This window comes from Phyllobates terribilis, unplaced genomic scaffold (assembly GCF_046119375.1).
Source record: "Phyllobates terribilis strain yellow unplaced genomic scaffold, ASM4611937v1 Scaffold_29__1_contigs__length_15306474, whole genome shotgun sequence".
In the NCBI taxonomy this organism is placed as follows: domain Eukaryota; kingdom Metazoa; phylum Chordata; class Amphibia; order Anura; family Dendrobatidae; genus Phyllobates; species Phyllobates terribilis.
The window spans coordinates 690,681-713,482 of record NW_027362789.1 but is presented as its reverse complement, the minus strand read 5'-3'; the positions used below and the strand labels follow the sequence as shown (position 1 = coordinate 713,482).

The window sequence follows — 22,802 nt, the reverse complement described above, 5'->3', positions numbered from 1 at the left end:
CATGCATACCAGTATAGGGATGAGGGGTGCCACACATACCAGGATAGGGGGTGGGGTGCCATGCATACCAGGATGAGTGATTGGGTGCCATACATACCAGGTTTCTGGGATGAGGAAGCCATATATACCAGAATTGGGATGAGGGGTGCCATGCATACCAGGTTTCTGGGATGAGGCCATACATACTAGAATTGGGATGAGGGGTGCCATGCATACCAGGATGAGAGGTACCATACATACCAGAATAGGGATGAGGGGTACCATGCATATCAGGATAGGAATGAGGGGCACCATGCATACCAGGATGAGGAATGGGGTGCCATGCATACCAGGATTGGGGGATGAGTGGTGCCATGCATACCAGGATGAGGGATTGGGTAACATACATACCAGGATTGGGATGAGGGGTGCAATGTATACCAGATTTGGAATCGGGTGCCATGCATACCAGGATTGGGGGATGAGGAGGCCATACATACCAGGATTGGGGGATGAGGGGTGCCATACATACCAGGATAGGGATGAGGGGTACCATGCATACCAGGATTGGGGGATTAGTGGTGCCATGCATACCAGGATGAGGGATTGGGTACCATACATACCAGGATTGGAATGAGGGGTGCAATGTATACTAGATTTGGAATGAGAGGTGCCATGCATACCAAGATTGGGGATGAGGGGTGCCATGCATACCAAGATTGGGGATGATGGGTGCCATGCATACCAGGATTGAGGATGAGGGGTACCATGCATACCAGGATGAGGGATGGGGTGCCATGCATACCAGGATAGGAATGCAGGGTACCATGCATACTAGGATAGGGATGGGGTACCATGAATACCAGAATAGGGGTACCATACATACCAGGATAGGAATGCGGGGGTTACCATGCATACCAGGATGAAGGGTACCATGCATACCAGAATAAGGATGAGGAGTACCATGCATACCAGTATAGGGATGAGGGGTGCCATGCATACCAGTATAGGGATGAGGGGTGCCACACATACCAGGATAGGGGGTGGGGTGCCATGCATACCAGGATGAGTGATTGGGTGCCATACATACCAGGTTTCTGGGATGAGGAAGCCATATATACCAGAATTGGGATGAGGGGTGCCATGCATACCAGGTTTCTGGGATGAGGCCATACATACTAGAATTGGGATGAGGGGTGCCATGCATACCAGGATGAGAGGTACCATACATACCAGAATAGGGATGAGGGGTACCATGCATATCAGGATAGGAATGAGGGGCACCATGCATACCAGGATGAGGAATGGGGTGCCATGCATACCAGGATTGGGGGATGAGTGGTGCCATGCATACCAGGATGAGGGATTGGGTAACATACATACCAGGATTGGGATGAGGGGTGCAATGTATACCAGATTTGGAATCGGGTGCCATGCATACCAGGATTGGGGGATGAGGAGGCCATACATACCAGGATTGGGGGATGAGGGGTGCCATACATACCAGGATAGGGATGAGGGGTACCATGCATACCAGGATTGGGGGATTAGTGGTGCCATGCATACCAGGATGAGGGATTGGGTACCATACATACCAGGATTGGAATGAGGGGTGCAATGTATACTAGATTTGGAATGAGAGGTGCCATGCATACCAAGATTGGGGATGAGGGGTGCCATGCATACCAAGATTGGGGATGATGGGTGCCATGCATACCAGGATTGAGGATGAGGGGTGCCATGCATACCAGGATTGGTGGTGAGGGGTGCCATGCATACCAGGATTGGTGGTGAGGGGTGCCATGCATACCAAGATTGGGAATGAGGGGTGCCATGCATACCAGGATGGGATGGTGGGGACGGACAGCATGGGGGCAGCAGAAATACCAGCATGGGAGACCATATACCAATAAAAATGCTCGCCACCCGGGCATAGAACGGGTTCCATAGCTAGTTACAATATACAGGAGCCTGATCTGACCATACAGCGGTTCCTACCTGAGATGTAGCTTGCCATGTAGGCAAGTGACGGCTAATTAAGAAAAGGACTATATGGCTATGCATATTGTGTAAAGGAGAATAATAGGTATAATCCTTTACGTCTGGATGTAGTATCCTCCATACATCGACCGGTTGAGACCAAAGCACAATTAGCAAAGCTTTTGTTTGTGTTTTATATTGGTGACTCCAGCCCTGGGCCGGGTCTAAAGAAGGATCCAAGACAGAATTAAAGTCACCTCCAATGATGATAAGGTCCTCCGCAAAATATTTTAGTTTGTTTAAATAATGACGTCATGTCTTAATTTTGTCACAATTAGGGAGATAGAAGTTTTGGAGTAGATGGAGATCTTAAACGCATACCTCCTCTCCGTGTCAGACAGTGTTTCTACAATAGTATGCGCCAGTGATCTGTGGCGGCCTATACTCAGCACCTTAGACTTCAAAACTGCATTTTTCTGGGACGCCAAGATGAATAATATCTATTAGTAATCTGAGGTACAGTATATGATCGCCTCTAAAGTGTGACTCCTGAAGAAAGAGAAAATGTACGTGCTGTTTATGCCTACAATAAAACACTTGAGCTCCTTTCTCTGGAACATTAAGTCCTCTGACATTCAATGAACAAGTTTTGAGTTGTGCCATATTATATGAAAAAAAGGAGGAATGGAAGAGAGAAAGGTTAAGAGAAAAGAGGAAGTATAGACGGTAGATAGTAACGTCTACCTCTCAGTGTCTAAGAAGTATAGATTATGAATATATCAAAACAGTAGGAAATTGTGAAACAAGCAGATCCCAATGCAAGTCCCTAACTGGGGGTGATCTTTACAGGCGTAAGTCAAACTTTTAGTTCTAGGATTCCTATTAGGTGGAACCATGGAATATAAAGCAAGTAATGTAATATAGCCTGATATTACAGTAGTATCATGTGAACTCAACTTATATCCTGGTCTAAGATCTTATATGAACTTAGACATTCTATATAGTGGAAGAGTGGCACCTAATGCTCTATTTAGATATATCTAATTATATGCTTAAAGAAATAAGTAACCATCTGCAAACTGTCTCTCATCAGGGAAGACCAGATTCATTTCAGGAGCTCATATGATTGGCAGGTTCCTTTCCCATCTGGCTGCATCACCATCAAGTTCCTGATCCATTGAACACCTTCTGTGACGTGCTGGAACTCTCTGTGGCAATGGTGGAGCAGGTGGCCAGTCAGATATATGGAATGTCCAGGGCATCACAAACAGGTCTCATGTTGCTTGGATCTTTGAAAATATACAGCTGGAATGGGTACCCCCAGGAGTACATCAGGCCATTTTCCCAGATGGCATCAAGTAGTGGTTTCAATACCCTTCTTTTAGCAAGAGTCATTCAGGATAGATACAGTACAGACCAAAAGTTTGGACACACCTTTTCATTTAAAATTTTTTCTGTATTTTCAGGACTATAAAAATTGTACATTCACACTGAAGGCATCAAAACTATGAATTAACACATGTGGAATTATATACATAACAAAAAAGTGTGAAACAACTGAAAATATGTCTTATATTCTAGGTTCTTCAAAGTAGCCACCTTTTGCTTTCATGACTGCTTTGCACACTCTTGGCATTCTCTTGATGAATATAAGACATATTTTCAGTTGTTTCACACTTTTTTGTTAAGTATATAATTCCACATGTGTTAATTCATAGTTTTGATGCCTTCAGTGTGAATGTACAATTTTCATAGTCATGAAAATACAGAAAAATCTTTAAATGAGAAGGTGTGCCCAAACTTTTCGTCTGTACTGTATGTGAGCAATTATATGCGTTTTCCATTGAAATCACCAGGACCCAACTCCTCTGCTTTCCTCACAATGGCCTCTTTTACAATGAAAAAAATGTATGCGACAGATAATGTCCCTTGGACGCTCAGGATCTGGGCCATGATTGACTATTGTACGGTGCGCCTTTTAAATCTCCAGCTCCTTATCAATAGGATCACCAAGAATATTATTGAATAATGATCACAGTGTGGGCAGAATCACTTGTGCATTGATGCTTTCAGGTATACCCCTTATCCAGATATTATTGTGATTTTCTTGATCATCAACCATATTAAACAGATGGTTTATTTACTGGCTGTGAAGATCCAGTGTTAGTTTCTTAGCATTATGATGGCCTCTAACTTGGACGACATTATCCTCTAATCTCTGTACCTTGTCAGTAAGCTGTGACAGGATAGAAGTGAGGGGACGTATTTCAGTATTGTATGTGGTCTCCAGCCTCTGAATATATTGCTCCATATCTTCTTTAGTAGGGCTAGACGCAATCTGATATACAAATAAGTTATGTTGTTCCCCATATCAGAATAACCTGTGGCTGGGGGGTAAATGTCCCTGTGAAGCAAGCACTGCTCAGTATGTGGGCTTTGGTGGGAGTACAGGGAGATTTGTGGAGCTGTTTTCTTGTGTGGCCGACATTAAGAGAGAAGTTGGTGCAGTACTTACAGACCTGAGCTGTCTGGCATCATGAGGGTTAAGACTGCATCTTTTTCCATGCTGAGGTGAGGCAGTAATAGCTCCGGAGCAGGAAGATAAGACCTTCCATAAGAAACGCTGCATACCAGACATGCTGACAGAGGTGGAGGACCTCAGATTAACCTCCGATCTCTTCTTTCTTTCCCATATCGAAAGTCATGTTTGAGGCTGTAAATTGTTTATAATTACCCCAAGAACACGGTCTGAAGAGAGTGCTTTCAGTGTGTGCGTTCTCTTGGTGCTATGTCCAGGCCATGTCCTTCCTGTTGATGTACAATACGTCTGAAGGTGGCGTTGATTGGGAGCAGGATTGTGTGATGTAACAATCTTGTGTGATGTAACAGCCTTACGGAAACGCGAGTTGTGACACCAATGGAACGATGCCAGAACAGTAAGTGCATATGAGTGTTTTTATTTTAACAAGGCCAAACATGAGGAATGAGAAGGAGTTGTCCTAGTAGTGGACAACCCCTTTATGAAGATACAATTTTTGGTTAAAAATCTTAAAAAGGCTTCTCCCCTGTGTGACTTCTCTGAAGTTTATTAAGAGTTGATTTCCGTGTAAACCATTTCCCATATTAAGAATATGAAAATGGCTTCTCGTCTGTGTGAATACTTTGGTGACTAAGAAGTGATGATTTCTGCACAAAACATTTCCCACATTCTGAACAGGAAAAAGGCTTCTCCCCTGTGTGACTTCTCTGAAGTTTAAGAGTTGATTTCCATGTAAAACATTTCCCATATTCTGAACAGGAAAAAGGCTTCTCATGGGTGTGAGTTCTCTGGTGTATAACCAAATCTGATTTCCGGCTAAAACATTTCCCACATTCTGATCAGCAAAAAGGCTTCTCCCCTGTGTGATTTCTCTGGTGTATAACCAAAACTGATTTCTGGCTAAAACATTTTCCACATTCTGAACAGGAAAAAGGCTTCTCCCCTGTATGAGTTCTCTGGTGCTTAACCAAATCTGATTTCTGGCTAAAACATTTCCCACATTCTGTACAGGAAAAAGGCTTCTCCCCTGTGTGAGTTCTTTTGTGCGTAACAAAACCTGATTTCCAGGAAAAAAAATGTCCACATTCTGAACAGCAAAAAGGCTTCTCCCCTGTGTGAGTTCTCTGGTGATTAACCAAATCTGATTTCTGGTTAAAACATTTCTCACATTCTGAACAGGAAAAAGGCTTCTCCCCTGTGTGAGTTATCTGATGTCTATCAAGATGCGCTTTCTGGAAAAAACATTTCCCACATTCTGAACAGGAAAAAGGCTTTTCCCCTGTGTGAATTCTCTTGTGCGCAACCAAAATTGATTTCCGGCTAAAACATTTTCCACATTCTGAACAGGAAAATAGCTTCTCCCCTGTGTGAGTTCTCTTGTGTTTAACCAAATCTGATTTCTGGTTAAAACATTTCCCACATTCTGAACAGGGAAAAGGCTTTTCCCCTGTGTGAATTCTCTTGTGCGCAACCAAAATTGATTTCTGGCTAAAACATTTTCCACATTCTGAACAGCAAAAAGGCTTCTCCCCTGTGTGAGTTCTCTGGTGCTCAACCAAATCTGATTTCTGGTTAAAACATTTCTCACATTCTGAACAGGAAAAAGGCTTTTCCCCTGTGTGAATTCTCTTGTGCGCAACAAAAATTGATTTCCGGCTAAAACATTTTCCACATTCTGAACAGGAAAAAGGCTTCTCCACTGTGTGAGTTATCTGATGTCTGATTAAACTTGATTTCTCTGTAAAACATTTTCCACTTTCTGAACATGAAAATGGCTTCTTTGTTTTAGGAGCAGTTTGTTTTTTAATGCTTATTTTGTGACTTTGATTTTCCTTAGTAGTTTGTAATGAATTAGAAGACAGGACCTGTTTCATAGGATCAGATGACAGATCTTTGCTGTGAAGGGATGATGGGATATCTGGAGTAATGGCATTCACTTCAATTGTATCTTGTGTGATCTCAAGATCATCTGATTTAAAAATTGAAGATGTCAGCTGTCTCTCTGATCTCCTGGTACAGTCATCTGCCAAAAATAAAACCAATTATTATTTATGAATAACATATCCTTAAAATTTATATTGTTGAATATTTCTACTTAAACTCTCCATAAAAATGCACTTTATGTAAAAGTATCATTATCTACCAAGAAAACATATCACAGAAAAAAATCAGCCTTACCAATACTAAATCAGATAACAAATGCATTAGCATTTTAGTGTTGGTTGGGTGTACTGGGGTGTCTGTCCATGTGGGGTGCACTTATATAGTGCTGGGCAGCCTTCCTACCCAGTATGGACATCATCAGTATAGTAAGGCAGACACTGTGCATCAAACTTACCTGTGTGATGGGCGTCCTATGCAAGCTTCATCTGTGTGCATCTTTAATACTAGGCAACTACCCCCTCCATGAATTGGTACGATTATTGGTGTTAGTAAGGATGTATATTTTTCTGTTTTTTTTTTTTAATTTTGTCCTATGTTAGCCATCATTATTCACCAAGACAATAACAGTTCACAGTCTAATAGAAAACCTCATAGGATGAACCAGTAGAGCGTGGTGTTCAACTGTTTGTTCATTCTGCCTCCCAAATATGGAATAAAAAGCCACCAAACAATGTTATGTAGGCAAAAATAATATCAATAAAAACTTCTACTCATCTCACAAAAAACAAGTCCCCACTCAGGTCCATCCTCTGCCAATGGAAAAATAGAGGTTTCCACATTATTAGTGGCTCAAAGGCTTTTGAAAAGCAACATGGCTTCCATAAACCAATCCAGCAATATCCACTCTCCCAAAGTCAGATCTCCCCCTCACTTCTGAGCCTTGCAGTGCACCCAAACCACATTTATCATCCATGTATTTGGCATTACTATAGTGAGAAGAACCCACTTAATTTACAGTGTGTGTCTCCTGGAGCACAATCTGGGCACTATATGTTGGGTAATGAAATTATATATTTGTAATTTTCACTCTCCAACATCCACTGTGTGCTAATTTCCGGAAAGTGCCTGTGGATTCAAAATAGTCACTACTCCTATAGATTATTTCACTGAGGGTTATAATTTCCAAAATGGAGTCACTTTATGGGGATTTCTACTGCTCTGGTTTTCTGCATTTTGGTCACATAGTGGGTCCCATCTCCTCTGGGATCTGCTCCTGTGACGTCTGCTTCTCTCGCCAGGAGCCGCCTTATTCATCCTGCAGGCGGCGCTGGTGATGGAGGAGACGTCAGAACCAGAAGCTCTGGGCAGCGCAGGCTCTGTCCAGCCACTAAGATTAGGGTGCATGGTACCTGTAGTACCATCCTGTCTGGCAGTATGGGTGTGTGAGCGGTCCAGCTGAAGTAATCTACTTCAGCCAATTGGAAAGCACCGCACCCTACTAAAGCTGGAAGCATATTGCCGGAAGCTGCCAGATACAGCCTTGTTCTCCTCTGGTTCAGTCCTCTGTGCTCAGCTCCCGGCTTGTGTATTTGTTTCTGTTGTGACCTCGGCCCGTTTACTGACTACTCTTGTGTCATCTGATTTTGTATTTTCTATGACCTCCATGTTCTGACCCGGCTATCTGACTATTCTTCTTGCCATCTCACACCACAGAACATTAGGTAACACTGTGGCCCAAGCTTAGGGGGTCTCTGTCCAAGTCCAAATCCATGTAGAGGGGTTAAAGGATGATGAGCAAGGCAAACCCTGAGATCTGGAAAATGGAGTAGATAGCGCCAAGCCTGTTTGTGGTAGCCATCTTTTGAGCTGCCAGGTGACAACGAACAGTGTCCCCAATACATTGTGTCTGCAAACTATTCCAGCAAAATCTGCATTCAAATAGCTAAATGTCGCTCCTTCCCTTCTTAACCTGCCATGTGCCCAGACAGTAGTGTACAACCGTATATAGGGTATTGTCAGATTCAAGAGAAGGTGGAAAATAATTTGTAAGGTCCATTTGTTTCCTATTATCCTTTGTGAAGAATTCCAAAGTTATCACCACATAAAGTGACACACGTCAGATTTGAGGAATGGGCCCAGATAGGAACACAAGACTGTCTGCAGGAAGGGGTTAAATCAGACTATTTTGGGCACTAAGTACTATAGTCAAAACTGTGACTATAGACAATAACACATCTACTGAAATGACCAAACTCGACTGTCTTCATCAGTAAGTAGTGAGTAACTAGTGGTGAAACCTCTCTGGGATAATTAGAGTATGGGGCTCGGTGGCTCTTGGGAATCTAAACTATCGTAAGGGACAATATTTTCTGTCAGATGAGTGTCAAAAAGAAATATTAGACATTCAAAGAGAACTTTTATAATAGTGCAGAGATGAGGTGACTTAAATTTAGCTTAAAGATTAGTGATGAGCGAGTATGTTCTGTTAACCCTTTCGGCGAGCATGCTCGGGTGCTCGCCGAGTATCTTCAGCGGTGCTCCGGCATTATGTTTTCGTCACTCAATGCTCATGATTTGCGACGGTTTGACAGCTTTAATATGTGAGGAATGCCTAAGAAACAGGCATTCATCACATGTATTCAAGCTGTCAAACAGTCACAAATCATGAGCACTGAGTGACGAAAACATAACAACACTCGTAAAGCCCGAGTAACGCATGCTCGCTCATCACTATTAAAGATATATCATGGCACAGGTGTAATTTTTTTTTGTTTAGTTTATCACAATCTGGTTCGAAGTTAGTCGGTTTTAAAAGAAATTGAAAACTCAGGATAAAGGGAGACTCTGTTGTTATTGTACAGAAATTCACACTTGGCCTCACTGCACATTTAATGTTGTAGATCATAAAGGTAAAGTTTGGCCAGAAAGACGGGACCATATGGGCACATTCAGCAGCACAGAAGGGGGAGAAGGGAGATTCATCCAATAAGATATCATCGATCTAGGAAGCCAACAGCATCATTACCCTCCACTTTCTCTTACAGACCCATCATAATATTTTTCTTCAAGTGATTTTCTGGCTTTGTGATTTACAGATCTGGGCAGGTAGCGTCTCCTAATCACAGGGGGTAGGTGGATCCTCCAGGTTGTAAGTTCTATGGAAAAGGGTTTCAATGCCCAAAATCATTTGAACAGTTTTGGGTGGAAGAGAATGTTGTGGTCTAGAGGCAAAATGGTGATCACACGATTGTGATACAGCCGGACTACACAACCGATAAAGCAGCCACAGCCGGTGACTGAGAAGAATCTGTGACTTCTCTGCATTTAGTGGTCACTACTCACCTGGGTAGTCATATGTAGGAATCTCCTCTTTACACCGCTCATCACCCCTCACATATGTCTCTGTAGTATTAATATGGGTCAGATCTTCACCCTGAAACAAATATTATAAAAGTCACAGAAAGATGTAGAAGTCCCATCTATGATCAGCTCTAATCCTGCCATCTACACTGTTCTCATTGCACAAATAGAAAACATAATAATGGTGGATAAAACAAGACGGAACACAAGACCTTTACAGCCGTCTACACATCATAGGGGAGATCTCATGACACCTTCTCTCCATCTACCTGATGATCCTGAGGAACATTGGGATCTTCTTGTTTACAGTCCTGTGGAAGAAGAGGACGGGGACATCTCTCTGGTGTTGTCCTCTTACTGGATAGATCTGGAGGAAACACATACAGGGACTGGATTCATTCTTTACATATAGATAATTATAGGCCGTGTGTATTTAGTCCTGTCTATTACCTGGTGATGTGAGGGGCTGGGGAACCTCCATCATGACGTCCTTGTACAGATCTTTGTGTCCTTCTAAATACTCCCACTCCTCCATGGAGAAATAGACAGTGACATCCTGACATCTGATAGGAACCTGAAACATACAATGATACCATCATTCCCCCGATCCTTTCATAGCATTACTGTATAATGTCCCAGCAGTGTCACCTCTCCAGTCAGCAACTCAATCATCTTGTAGGCGAGTTCTAGGATCTTCTGGTCATTGATGCCCTCATGTATCAGGGGGTGAGGTGGAGGCCCTGAGTTTGGGCTGAGGGGTCTTTCCCATCCCTCAGACACAGGGTCCTGACAGCGCTCACTAGAGGTCTAACAGCGCCCACTAGAGGTCTTCTTCACTACTGTGTAATCCTGGTTATGGAGAGACACATTAATAAATCTCACTGCAGACATTTCCAGAGTCCTCACCTCTCCAGTTCTGTCCATCTGTTATTCCCATAGATAAGAATGATGTAATATGATGTCATCAGAATCTCTCACCTCTCCAGTAAGACGGAAGAGGATCTCTAGGGTGAGGTGTAATATCCTCTCAGCCATCTTGTCTCTATCCATATCCATCTTTGATGGGTCCATAAGGAAAATTCTCTTAAATAGAAGATCTTCACTGAGAGGATCTGATATTGTAGGGACCTGAATGAGAAGATAATGAGCTGATGTAACATCATAAAAATCCTGTGTAATAATACAATTACTGGAGATAATAAGGGAAACATATGAGGAGATATATTATTTTACAGTATTTAGTTTTCTGCTTTACATCTAGTAATAAAACCTATATATTTTAGGCCACAGACAACAAGCAGTTTCTTCCTCGGAGTCGGCAGCTGAACACGTTTCTCATAGACTCATCTTCCATAAAGCTAATTCTCGTCTCTTTTACCGACACTGGAATCGGTATTAGTAATACTGCAGGAGATATTCATTACACGTAACATGAGAAATAACTACTTCATGATGAGGACGACATCTTCATCTTCTACTACGGCTCTAGAAACATATTTAGCCAGAGTTCTTCACTGACTACATCACCACCGGTCGTCTATATGAATATTTCCCGTCTTCCTCGGACTGTAATCTTCTATCACATTAGATCTCATGTCTGATTCACACACAGAAGTTTGAGGCTTTGATACATGGTAAGGTTTTTAATATTAAGCAGAGTAGGACTATCCTGAATGGGTTCATTTTACCATGGTTGGGATAGCTTTCATGCTATTTTTGATCAAAAACAGTGTTGCTAAGAACCCTATTTTATTTAAATGCACTTTTGCTTTTTATTTATTCACAGCAGGGTTTATGATCCTTTTTCTTCTTATAGGTTTTTTTCTGATTTATGGCCATAGTAAACATGCATTTATGTGCTGCATGGATACCAACTTAAACCAAGCTCAAATTCTGTGTTTTTTCACGGGCACCATAGTCGCCCTGTGGGCTGCTGCTATGGATGATACACCCCTAACTATCCAACTATCATATGGTAAAAATCTCATAGGTCCTGGATTCATTAGTATCTGCATGAAGAATGGGGCTAAGTGAGTATTTATTAAAGGGAATCCACTCCCCACGGCCAGCAAGCATCAGAATCTTCACTGAATAAAAAGCCATTTCTCAGCAAACAGACCTCTAATATGAGGCATAGATAATTAGCAAAATAGCCCAAATATTAGAAATTGAGTGTGGGCGAGGGAACAAAATCCCCCCCAACACCCTCAAATACCGACTCAAAAGTAACATTTTTTAACAAGAGGAAAACAGAGTCATCATGGTTTAAAAAGAGACACATATTTTATTGACACAATTGATTAAAACAAGTATATAATCAGAATAGAGAACAATATTAATAATAAGCAAGTGAAGAGCAAGGTGGACAATGAAATATCCGAATTAGCCAAAACGGACCTGCCTCAGTACTAGATGCTCAATCAAATAAACGCAACTCTATAGCTGGAAAAAGGTTTTTCCATCGAAGTAGAAAAACGCTGCACCTAAAATTCTTGACCAGTAGAGTATAAGTAATAGGCATAAAAATTTGTTTAAATAGGGTACAATATCATGTCAAGATTGATAAGCTATTATAAAACCGAACACATGGTGGCGCACTCTACAGTGCACTGCAGAGAAAAGAAAAAAGAAAAGCAGCAAAGCCAAGCTTATCAATTAAAGTGCAGCATGCATATTTGTATTAATACGGAGTTGGGTAAATAGGAGAGCACCTCCACACATTCCCTTCCCTCCCCCTACCCCCCACTCCTACCAAAAGAGAGGAGAGGGAAGTGACCTCTTAAGCATATTTGAGCAGAGTGCCAAAGGAGATGTGTCACTATAAATGGGCATGAGGGAGATATATCTCTTACCAGGAGTGGTGGTGGGCGGTCAGTGGGTAATTCAGAAAAACCACGTGCGTCCCCGACGCGCGTTTCGCGGCAGCTAGGGCCGCTTTCTCAAGGGGTGGTGACAGTAGTGGGGAGAAGAGACCATTTTGAACCGTTGGCGCCGGTCACGTGAACGCTCACGTGACCAATCGCACGTGTGATGGGGGCGTGTGCGGGTGTCCCAGCGACGCTGACACGGCACACCATCCAACTACTATAAGAGCCGTCCCCGTTGGGCAGTTCCTGAGGGCGAGGCGGATCTGCTCCTCTGACCTTAAATTTGAGCGTCAGGCCGTGGACTTGAAGCTCAGATTTAAACAACGAGGATACAGCAACAGATGTATTAAGCATGGATACGATAGGGCTAGGCGAACCCCACGTAACAATTTATTATACTCGAACGCCATTAAGGGGTTGGAGACCGGACAAGCAAAAATTCGGTACATTTCTAATTATAACCATGAGTGGGAAAATATGAGGAAGATCATGACCAAGCACTGGGACATCTTGGCAACCGACCCCTCCCTGGGACCAATTCTTGGGGATCGTCCCCTTATGACCCCAAGACGGGCCAAAAATCTTAAAGACCTCCTAGTCTCGAGCCACTATGTTCCGATACAACCAAATCCTTTTGGTTCTCGTGGACCGACCCTTGGAACTTTTCCCTGCGGTCGTTGTCTTGCCTGCACCAATGTCGCGCGCAGCAACACGTTCACGTCCTCAGATGGCAACAGACATTTCAAAATAAGACACTACATTTCATGTGGCACTAGTAATGTCATATATTATGCCACGTGTGATTGCCCCTTAATCTATATTGGACTTACATCCAGGGAACTGAGAAAACGTGTGCGTGAGCATGTGCGCGACATTGGTGCGGCCAGGACAGCGACTGATGTCAATGAACTCAAAAGCTCCCAGGCACTTTAGGGCTGTCCATAATTGCGACCCTCGCTGTTTCAAAGTGCGGGGGATAGACGTGATACATTTGGGTGCGCGGGGTGGCAATGTCAAAAAGATTTTGGCGCAGGTTGAAGATAAATGGATAGTGACACTTGGGACATTGTCACCCCGTGGACTAAATGAGTCCCTTTCTTTCTCCTCCTTTTTATGACATTAAATTATTTATAGTTGATCCTATTTCATACAATGATCCCCTCCTCTCTACCCTCACTGTGCCCGAGGGATATACACGTTTAGGTTGGGGTCTACTTTTTGTTTTTTGTTTTTTATTTATTTTTAATTTTTAATTGGTTTATATATTCTTTCAGTTTTTTTTCAGATAGTGCATAACTCTTCTTCTTTGCACCTTATTGGACCGATCTTTACCTATTCAAAATGACTGTGTGATGCAGATGCTCCATAGGAAATGAAGGATGGGATGACAGAATGAGGGGAAAAAGACAAAGAAAAGGGCCACTGATGGACAAACTGTCATGGATATTGTGCTATAATATGAAATCTCCTGTTTTATTCCTGTTCTGTCTTTTCTTTCTTGTGCACATATAATCTTTAGGCGAGTGCTGCTGCCCTGTGACGTGGTACGCATGCGCCGGCCTCCCTGCCGTTGGACACGCCCCCAGCTGTCTGCATGACGTCCGCGCACGGTCGGGCATCCCCGCCCTTTGAGCGGCGTGCCCGCGCGTGCGCGGTGGTTTCTTGACGGCTTGGGGGCGTTGTCTGACGTGGGTCTCGGCGGGCGCATGCGCCAGTTTCGCGTCGCTGGGACACCCGCACACGCCCCCATCACACGTGCGATTGGTCACGTGAGCGTTCACGTGACCGGCGCCAACGGTTCAAAAGGGTCTCTTCTCCCCACTACTGTCACCACCCCTTGAGAAAGCGGCCCTAGCTGCCGCGAAACGCGCGTCGGGGACGCACGTGGTTTTTCTGAATTACCCACTGACCGCCCACCACCACTCCTGGTAAGAGATATATCTCCCTCATGCCCATTTATAGTGACACATCTCCTTTGGCACTCTGCTCAAATATGCTTAAGAGGTCACTTCCCTCTCCTCTCTTTTGGTAGGAGTGGGGGGTAGGGGGAGGGAAGGGAATGTGTGGAGGTGCTCTCCTATTTACCCAACTCCGTATTAATACAAATATGCATGCTGCACTTTAATTGATAAGCTTGGCTTTGCTGCTTTTCTTTTTTCTTTTCTCTGCAGTGCACTGTAGAGTGCGCCACCATGTGTTCGGTTTTATAATAGCTTATCAATCTTGACATGATATTGTACCCTATTTAAACAAATTTTTATGCCTATTACTTATACTCTACTGGTCAAGAATTTTAGGTGCAGCGTTTTTCTACTTCGATGGAAAAACCTTTTTCCAGCTATAGAGTTGCGTTTATTTGATTGAGCATCTAGTACTGAGGCAGGTCCGTTTTGGCTAATTCGGATATTTCATTGTCCACCTTGCTCTTCACTTGCTTATTATTAATATTGTTCTCTATTCTGATTATATACTTGTTTTAATCAATTGTGTCAATAAAATATGTGTCTCTTTTTAAACCATGATGACTCTGTTTTCCTCTTGTTAAAATATGAGGCATAGATGTATAGATTCACATTTCTATCACCTGTATGCCAATATTAGAGGTCAGATTAGTTCCAGGGGCTGACAGATTCCCTTTCATCAGCCGTGGGGTAATCATAAAACCAGATATGTATCAAGGTATTGTAAGGTGGCTAATGGTCGCATAGTCAATGGGAGGTATGTGTCATAGAGATGGCTGGTCTCTGTGATGTAACCCGGAGTGTTTCTCTAGGGTAGATAAGTACTAAGAGGATGGTTTGGTGCACCAGGGAGACGGGTTATGGGTAGCAAGGAGAGAATGGGCGGGTCCAGCTACCCACATACCTCACCTCTGGGTGTGGTTAACAGCCTATAAAATGGAGGCTGTTGTTTGGCACATGGTCTGTGTGTTTGGAGGGAGAAGGCCTCCTGTGTATGTTTGTCTTCAGACCAAGCCAGGATACTAGACGCTACCCCACCTTGTGTGCCACACAGGCCTGGCTGAGCAGAGACCTGCTAAGGACATTTACTTTGTTTGCCTGATCTAAAGGCTATTTGCTTTTCTGTTTGGCTTCTGGGTTTATGAAGTAATAAACGCACATGAACTTTTAAAGGAACATGCCTCCTGCTTTCCTCCCATTGTGCCCCAGTGAGTAAAACCCCTACAATATGTATAAAGGAAAGGGTATGGTACTCAGAGAATGTTTCAATAATCCGCCTCAACGCATTTTCTCAACAGGTTCATTAGGAGGCTTGATAGAGGCATGATAATTCATGATGTTCAGCATAGTGCCCCTAATAGCCAGGTGTCCATGTTTAAATATCCCACTTCATCCAAATCCCCCCCCAGACTAGGAGACCCATTCCCATTCCTAGAGATGAATTGTCACAGGATATACAGAATAGAATCTGTCTGCAATAATGTCCATCACCTAGTGTGCATGTCCGGAAGTGACGTGCTTTTTGCTGAAACACCAGATAAACTGATTGCTGCCGCGCGACTCGTACCTGTGACTGCGCATGCCCGTAGTCATCATTCCATCTAGGATCATTGTCCACAAATGCGCATGCCCAGATGTCTGCGTTCCACACTGGAGCGCATATGGTATTGGATTGCATTCCGCCAACAGAAAAATCCTCTCTCTTGAGATCAGTATCATGGGAGACTAAAAACAAGTATTGCACATCCTCCCATCATGCAATCGGCATGTGGATCTACTTTATCACTACCAAATGTATGGGATGGTGGCCCACAGTATACTCCTAAATGGTCATATTTGACCCCTATTGCATAATTAGAGATACACTAGGAACACCACACTTGTTAGTTACTAAATAGTATAAGTGAGATATAACTAATAAGAAATAATTCTGATAGAGAAGCTCAGATCTCTTGATGAAGTAAAACAATATGTGAACCATATTCACAGGGAACTGAGTAGCAATGGGTAGAGTATAAAATCCAAAAATGTAATCCAGAATGGGTCTGTATTCATACAAAACAGGCATAGGAAATTTGCTCATTCAGTCCCTTAGGGGCTAGTGAATCCAGTCTGGAAATCCGCTCACTTTCCTTTTTGAGGATACATCTATTGAGATCACCACCTCTCACATTGGGTTTAACCACCTCAATGATGCAAAAGGAGAGGTCTCTTGTTTCACCTCAATGTGCACTGTTCATGTGTCTCACTAATAGGGTGTCCCGATGTCACGCCAGGTGTGAGTGCAACACAGAGAACCACGCCAGGTGTGAGTGCAACACAGAGGGGCAAAGGAAAGGGAGCCCAGACACAAGGGAAAAGGGGGAAGAGGTGACCTCCTAATCTGGACTAGCATCACCCTGTCTCCCCCTAATGTCCCTATACAGCCTCCGCAGCTGTCGCCCATCACGTGCCTCACCCAACTATCCCTGGCGTAAGGCTATAGCTGGGGGTGGAAGGAGATGAGCACTAGTCAACCTCCGCTAGCACTCTAAAGACAAAAGGGGAAGACAACACAGGGGAATTACAACTTTGCTTTAGAAGAAACTCCAACAGGGCACACGGCCTCAAAACTCCAAAGAGGACGTGATGCTGATTCAGCCAAGTTAAAAGTAGAAATGAGTATACCCAGCGACGCCAACCTAGACACACCAGGTATATATACACCCAGACTAAAGGGAGGTAGAAGCTGGGTTCTAAACACAGCCTCACATCTAGGCAGCTGTCTGCATTGCCAAACGTGGAGATCTCCTGCAAACCCCTGCAGGGCGACTGTCTGTCACCTCTGACACACCCGTGACAGTACCCCCCCCCCCCTCTACGAGTGGCCTCCAGACACTCAGGACCGGGTTTCTCAGGAAAAGAGGTGTGAAAAGAGCGAACCAATCTGGGAGCGTTCACCTCTGACGCTGAAACCCACGTCCGCTCCTCCGGACTGTAGCCTTTTAAGTGCACCAAGTATTGTAGAGAATGATGTTGGAGACGAGAATCTACTATTCTCGAAATCTCAAACTCCAAATTACCATCAACCATTACTGGGGGCTGTGGTAGAGGTGAGGGCTCAAGAGGTTCTACGTACCTTTTGAGTAAGGACCTGTGGAACACATTGTGAACCTTAAGGGCCCGAGGAAGGTAAAGACAAAACGCTGCTGGGTTAATGGCGGCGGTAATTTTTTTAGGGACCAATAAACCTAGGTTCCAGCTTCCAAGAAGAAACTTTCAATCTTATATTTTTTTTAGACAACCACACAAAGTCATTCACATTGAGGTCCGGACCTGGCAAGCGTTTTCTGTCAGCCATATGTTTATACCTGTCACCCATGGTCTTCAAATTACACAGAACACCCTGCCACACCGAGGAGAGCGACGAAGCAAACCGTTCCTCTTCAGGAACTCCAGAAGCTCCTCCCCCACTGAAAGTACAAAACTGTGGATGATAACCATATGTACCGAAAAACGGTGATGGCAAATTCTGTCAGCGGTAAGTAGGGTGCCCAATCCTCCTGATTTTCGGAGACAAAACACCTGAGGTATGCCTCTAAGTTCTGATTGACTCACTCCGTCTGACCATTCGACTGAGGGTGAAAAGGCAGAGGAAAAGGACAGCTGCACCCCCGTCGAGAACAGAATCCCTTCCAGAGCTTGGAAACAAACTGGGTTCCCCTGATCAGACACCACATCAGAGGGAACCCTGTGAAGCTTCACAATCTCATTTATGAACACCTGAGCCAGTGTCTTAGTATTGGGAAGAGCAGGTAAAGCAATGAAGTGAATCATTTTACTGAACCTATCTACTACTACCAAAACCACCGTTTTGCCTGTACAAACCAGTAGGTCAGTAATAAAATCCATGGACAAGTATGTCCATGGCCTGCTAGGGATAGGTAACTGAAGAAGAGTACCAGACAGACAGGTGTGCGAAACCTTATAACGCGCGCAAATCGTACAAGCAGATACGCGTTCAATTACATCCCGATGCAACCCCAGCCACCAAAAATGACGAGAGAGGAGGTCCGCGGTTGCTTTACCCCCTAGATGCCCAGCAAGCACAGAGTTATGATGTTCTTTGATTACTTTACGGCGCAGATCAGGTGGTACAAATAACTTTCGTGAAGGGCAGGAAGCAGGGACGTCCCTCTGAGCCTCCAGCACCTCACCCTCCAGTTCAGGAAAGATCCTAGTTACTTACCGGTAACGGGATTTTACAGAGCCCATGACAGCACCACCTGAGAGAGGGTATCCGCCCACCAAGGACAGGAACCTACTGAATAAAAAGGCGGTACCTCTCCTCCGCATCAGTTTTTTGTTTCAGAGCATGAGAGGGCCTCCGAAGACAGGTTAATACATAACCACCACCTCAACATATGTACTAAACACCTTAAAAAAAAAAGTGCACACCACAGTGATAAAGGGGAGGGAATTAATAGGGTGCTGTCATGGGCTCTGTAAAATCCCGTTACCGGTAAGTAACTAGGATCTTTTCCCCTTCTCCCATGACAGCACCACCTGAGAGATTTATAGAGATTAAATACCAGAGGGAGGGATCACCGCTTGCAACACCCTTCTACCAAAGGACAGATCAGTAGAAGAGGAAAGGTCAAGACGGTAATGTTTGTAAAATGTAGCAGGGGATGACCAAGTTGCCGCCTTACATATAATGTCGATGGGCACATCCGCCTTCTCAGCCCAGGAAGCAGCTACCGCTCTGGTGGAATGGGCCTTCAGGTTCTCAGGAACCGGCAGATTGCTAGAAGAGTAGGCTAAGGTAATAGTATCCCTGACCCATCTAGCTATGGTCCCCCTTGTAACCTTAAGTCCTTTCCTAGCCCCCTGAAAGGATATAAATAAAGCGTCACTCTTTCTCCAGGCTTTTGTCACTTCCAAATACTGGACTAACACCCTCCTAACATCTAAGGTGTGAAGCTTATATTCCTCAGAATCCCTAGGATTAGGATAGAAGGAAGGGAGAGTGATTACTTGAGTCCTATGGAACTTGGAGGCTACCTTTGGAAGATAGGCCGGGTCTGGTCTTAAGATTACTCTATCCATACATACTTGAGTGAATGGATGGTTAATGGATAGTGCGTGTAAGTCACTGACTCTACGAGCTGATGTCAGGGCCACCAATAGCGCAGTCTTTAAAGTTAAGATTTTTTCTGAAACTTTCTCTAAGGGCTCGAAGGGAGGTTTGGTTAATGCTTCCAGAACTAAATTAAGGTCCCAAGGAGGCATTCTTGGAACAGGAATAGGTCTGGATCTATGACAGGCTTTAATAAATCTAATGATCCATCTATTTGCTGCCAAGTCATAATTATACAGTGCCCCCAGAGCAGATACCTGTACCTTAAGAGTACTGGTGGCTAGTCCCATGTTTAACCCCTTCTGGAGGAATTCTAGTATGGCCTCAATAGGAACCCTCCCTTTGGCAGACTGACCCGAGGTAGACAAGAACTTAGCCCAGGTTCTACCATAGATTCTAGTTGTTATCGGCTTTCTACTTGCTAGAAGGGTAGTAACAAGATCTGGAGAAAACCCCCTTTGCGTCAATAGCGACCTCTCAAAATCCAAGCCGTCAAATGCAGGCCCGCTCTTTGGGGATGACAGACTGGGCCCTGCCTGAGGAGATCCGGGATGTCCGGAAGAACCCATGGATCTGCTTGGGACATTCTCTTCATCCAAGTGAACCATGGTCTCTTGGGCCAGAACGGGGCGATCAATATAACCCTCGCCCGTTCCTCTCGGATCTTCCTCAGGATAGTAGGGATCAGTACTAAAGGGGGAAAGGCATAAGCTAGAGTGAAATCCCACTGAATCTGCAGCGCGTCCACCGCAAACGCCCCCTCTTTTGGATTCAGGGAGCAAAAGGTTTCGGTCTTCCGATTGTGTCTGTTTGCAAACAGATCTATCTGGGGCTGTCCCCACCGATCCACAATCTGCTGAAAAACGGCTGGATTCAACTCCCACTCTCCTTGTTTCAAGATGTGACGACTCAAGAAATCGGCCTTTATGTTCTCTTCCCCTTTTATATGCAGTGCCGAGAGCGTAACCAGCCGACTCTCGGCAAACCTGAAGATCTGATCCGCTATTAACATCAGAGGGAGAGACCTGGTACCCCCCTGATGATTGATGTAGGCGACTGTTGATCTGTTGTCTGACATTATCCTGACGTGAGGACCCTGAAGAACAGAACTGAATTCTTTTAGCGCGTTTCTGGCTGCCAACAGCTCTTTCATGTTGGAAGAGAGGCTTGTCTCGCTGTCCGACCAGAGGCCTTGTACAGAACGATCCCTTAGGTGAGCTCCCCAACCTTCCGCACTTGCGTCTGTTGTAATTGTATCCGACACCTGGAAGGTCCAAGGAACCCCCAAAGATAGGTTGACCGGAGATGTCCACCAGTCCAGGGAGTTGATCACAACATCTGGAAGAGATATTTTCCCATTCAGGCGACCTTTGAGCCGCCTGTCCGCTGCCAGAATCTCCTGTTGAAGACATCTGGAATGGTGCTGGGCCCACTGAACCGCCGGAATGCAAGACGTCATTGTACCCAACAGAGACATTGCACTCCTCAGGGTGATGGTCGGATTGCTGACAATCTGAGATGTTAGGGATCTGATCTTCAGTTTCTTTTCCTCTGGCAGAAGACAGGTTTGGTTTTCCGAGTCCAGAATGAGACCCAGGAAAGACTGAACCCTCTTTGGTTCCAGCCTTGACTTCTCCAGATTTAACAGCCAACCTAGGCGTCTTAGACTGGCCATGACGTCCGCCAGGGCTAGAGCACAGAGTTGACATGATCTGCCCACTACTAAGAAGTCGTCCAGATAAGGGATGACTAAAATATCTCTTTCCCTCAAGTGTGCTGTGACCTCCAGAATGATTTTTGTGAAGACTCTCGGCGCCATGGAAATGCCAAAGGGAAGAGCTGCGAACTGAAAATGCCTTACGTGCCTGCCGAATTGTACAGCTACTCTTAGAAACTGTTGATGATCTGGCAAAATCGGGACGTGGTAGTAGGCGTCCTTCAGATCGAGGACGCACATAAAACAGTCCGGAAATAACATCTTTATGGCTGATTTTATTGTTTCCATCTTGAAAGGCCTGTAGATTAAATGGTCGTTCAGTCTCTTTAAGTTCGCAATGGTCCTGAAGGAGCCGTCCGGCTTCTTTATTAGGAAGAGGGTCGAATAGAATCCTCTTCCTTGCTCGGGTGCAGGTGTTTCCACCAGAACTCCTTTCCTGAGCAGAGAGAGAACTTCCTGCTGTAAGGCTATCTGTTCCACTAAACCTCTGGGGGCTGATATTTTGACAGTGTTCTTGGGCCTGCTCTTGAACTCTAGTGTGAGCCCCCTCCTGATTATCCCTAAGATCCAAGAATTGGATGAAATTTTCTTCCAGGCAGGCAGGAAGTGGGACAATCTTCCTCCCACCTGGGGGGAACTGTCACTTAGGGGCTTTCTTATTCTCGGAGGAGGGACCCCCAAACATGAAGCCTCTGCTATACGGCTTTCGGTCTTTCCAGCTACCTTGGTCTCTGGGAGCTTTACTGCGGCTGTATTTTCTCTTCCGAAAGGAACTGTTAAATCGGGAACCAGACACCGTGGGAAATCCATGTTTTTTGTCTGCGGCTTTATCTAGGATGTCATCTAGACCTTTGCCGAACAAGAAGTCCCCCTCACAAGGGATTGAGCACAGTTTAGACTTTGACTGCACATCTCCTGGCCAGCTCTTGAGCATAGGTTTTTGGCATAGGAGGTGGGAAGACCGATTTTGCATAAAGCACACTCCCTGTTTTTATTTTTAGCACTACACTTCTTCGCCTCCTGCCCCAAGAAATAAAAGGAGAAGAAGGAGGAAAAGAGAGAGAGAGAGAAGAGCACATTATTCAAGGTGAGACTTTCACGAAGATCACTCACCACACTGCCGTTCAGACTAGGGTACCGGAGGCGGTGGTTGCCGTTCACATGAGGGCTCCCATCTGGCGGAGGTGGACTGACGAAGTCTTTTCTGACCAGTCTTGCCGGAACTCGTACGCCCCTCACTGCTATGACTTTGTCGATGGGAAGATTCCCGTTCCATTTGTTTGAGCTGCTTGCGCTGCTTTGATGGCTGTGGCTGCTGCTGTACTTCCTGTGGCGGTGACAGCTGCTGCCCAGGTGACTGCGGTTCCTCATTCATCATGGCGGGGATGCAGACACC

General features: G+C 44.6%; 1 pseudogene; it reads right to left on the bottom strand.

The window, feature by feature from the left end:
* Positions 1-22,802, bottom strand: part of LOC141178572 (uncharacterized) — a 167,685-nt pseudogene that overhangs the window by 122,043 nt on the left and 22,840 nt on the right.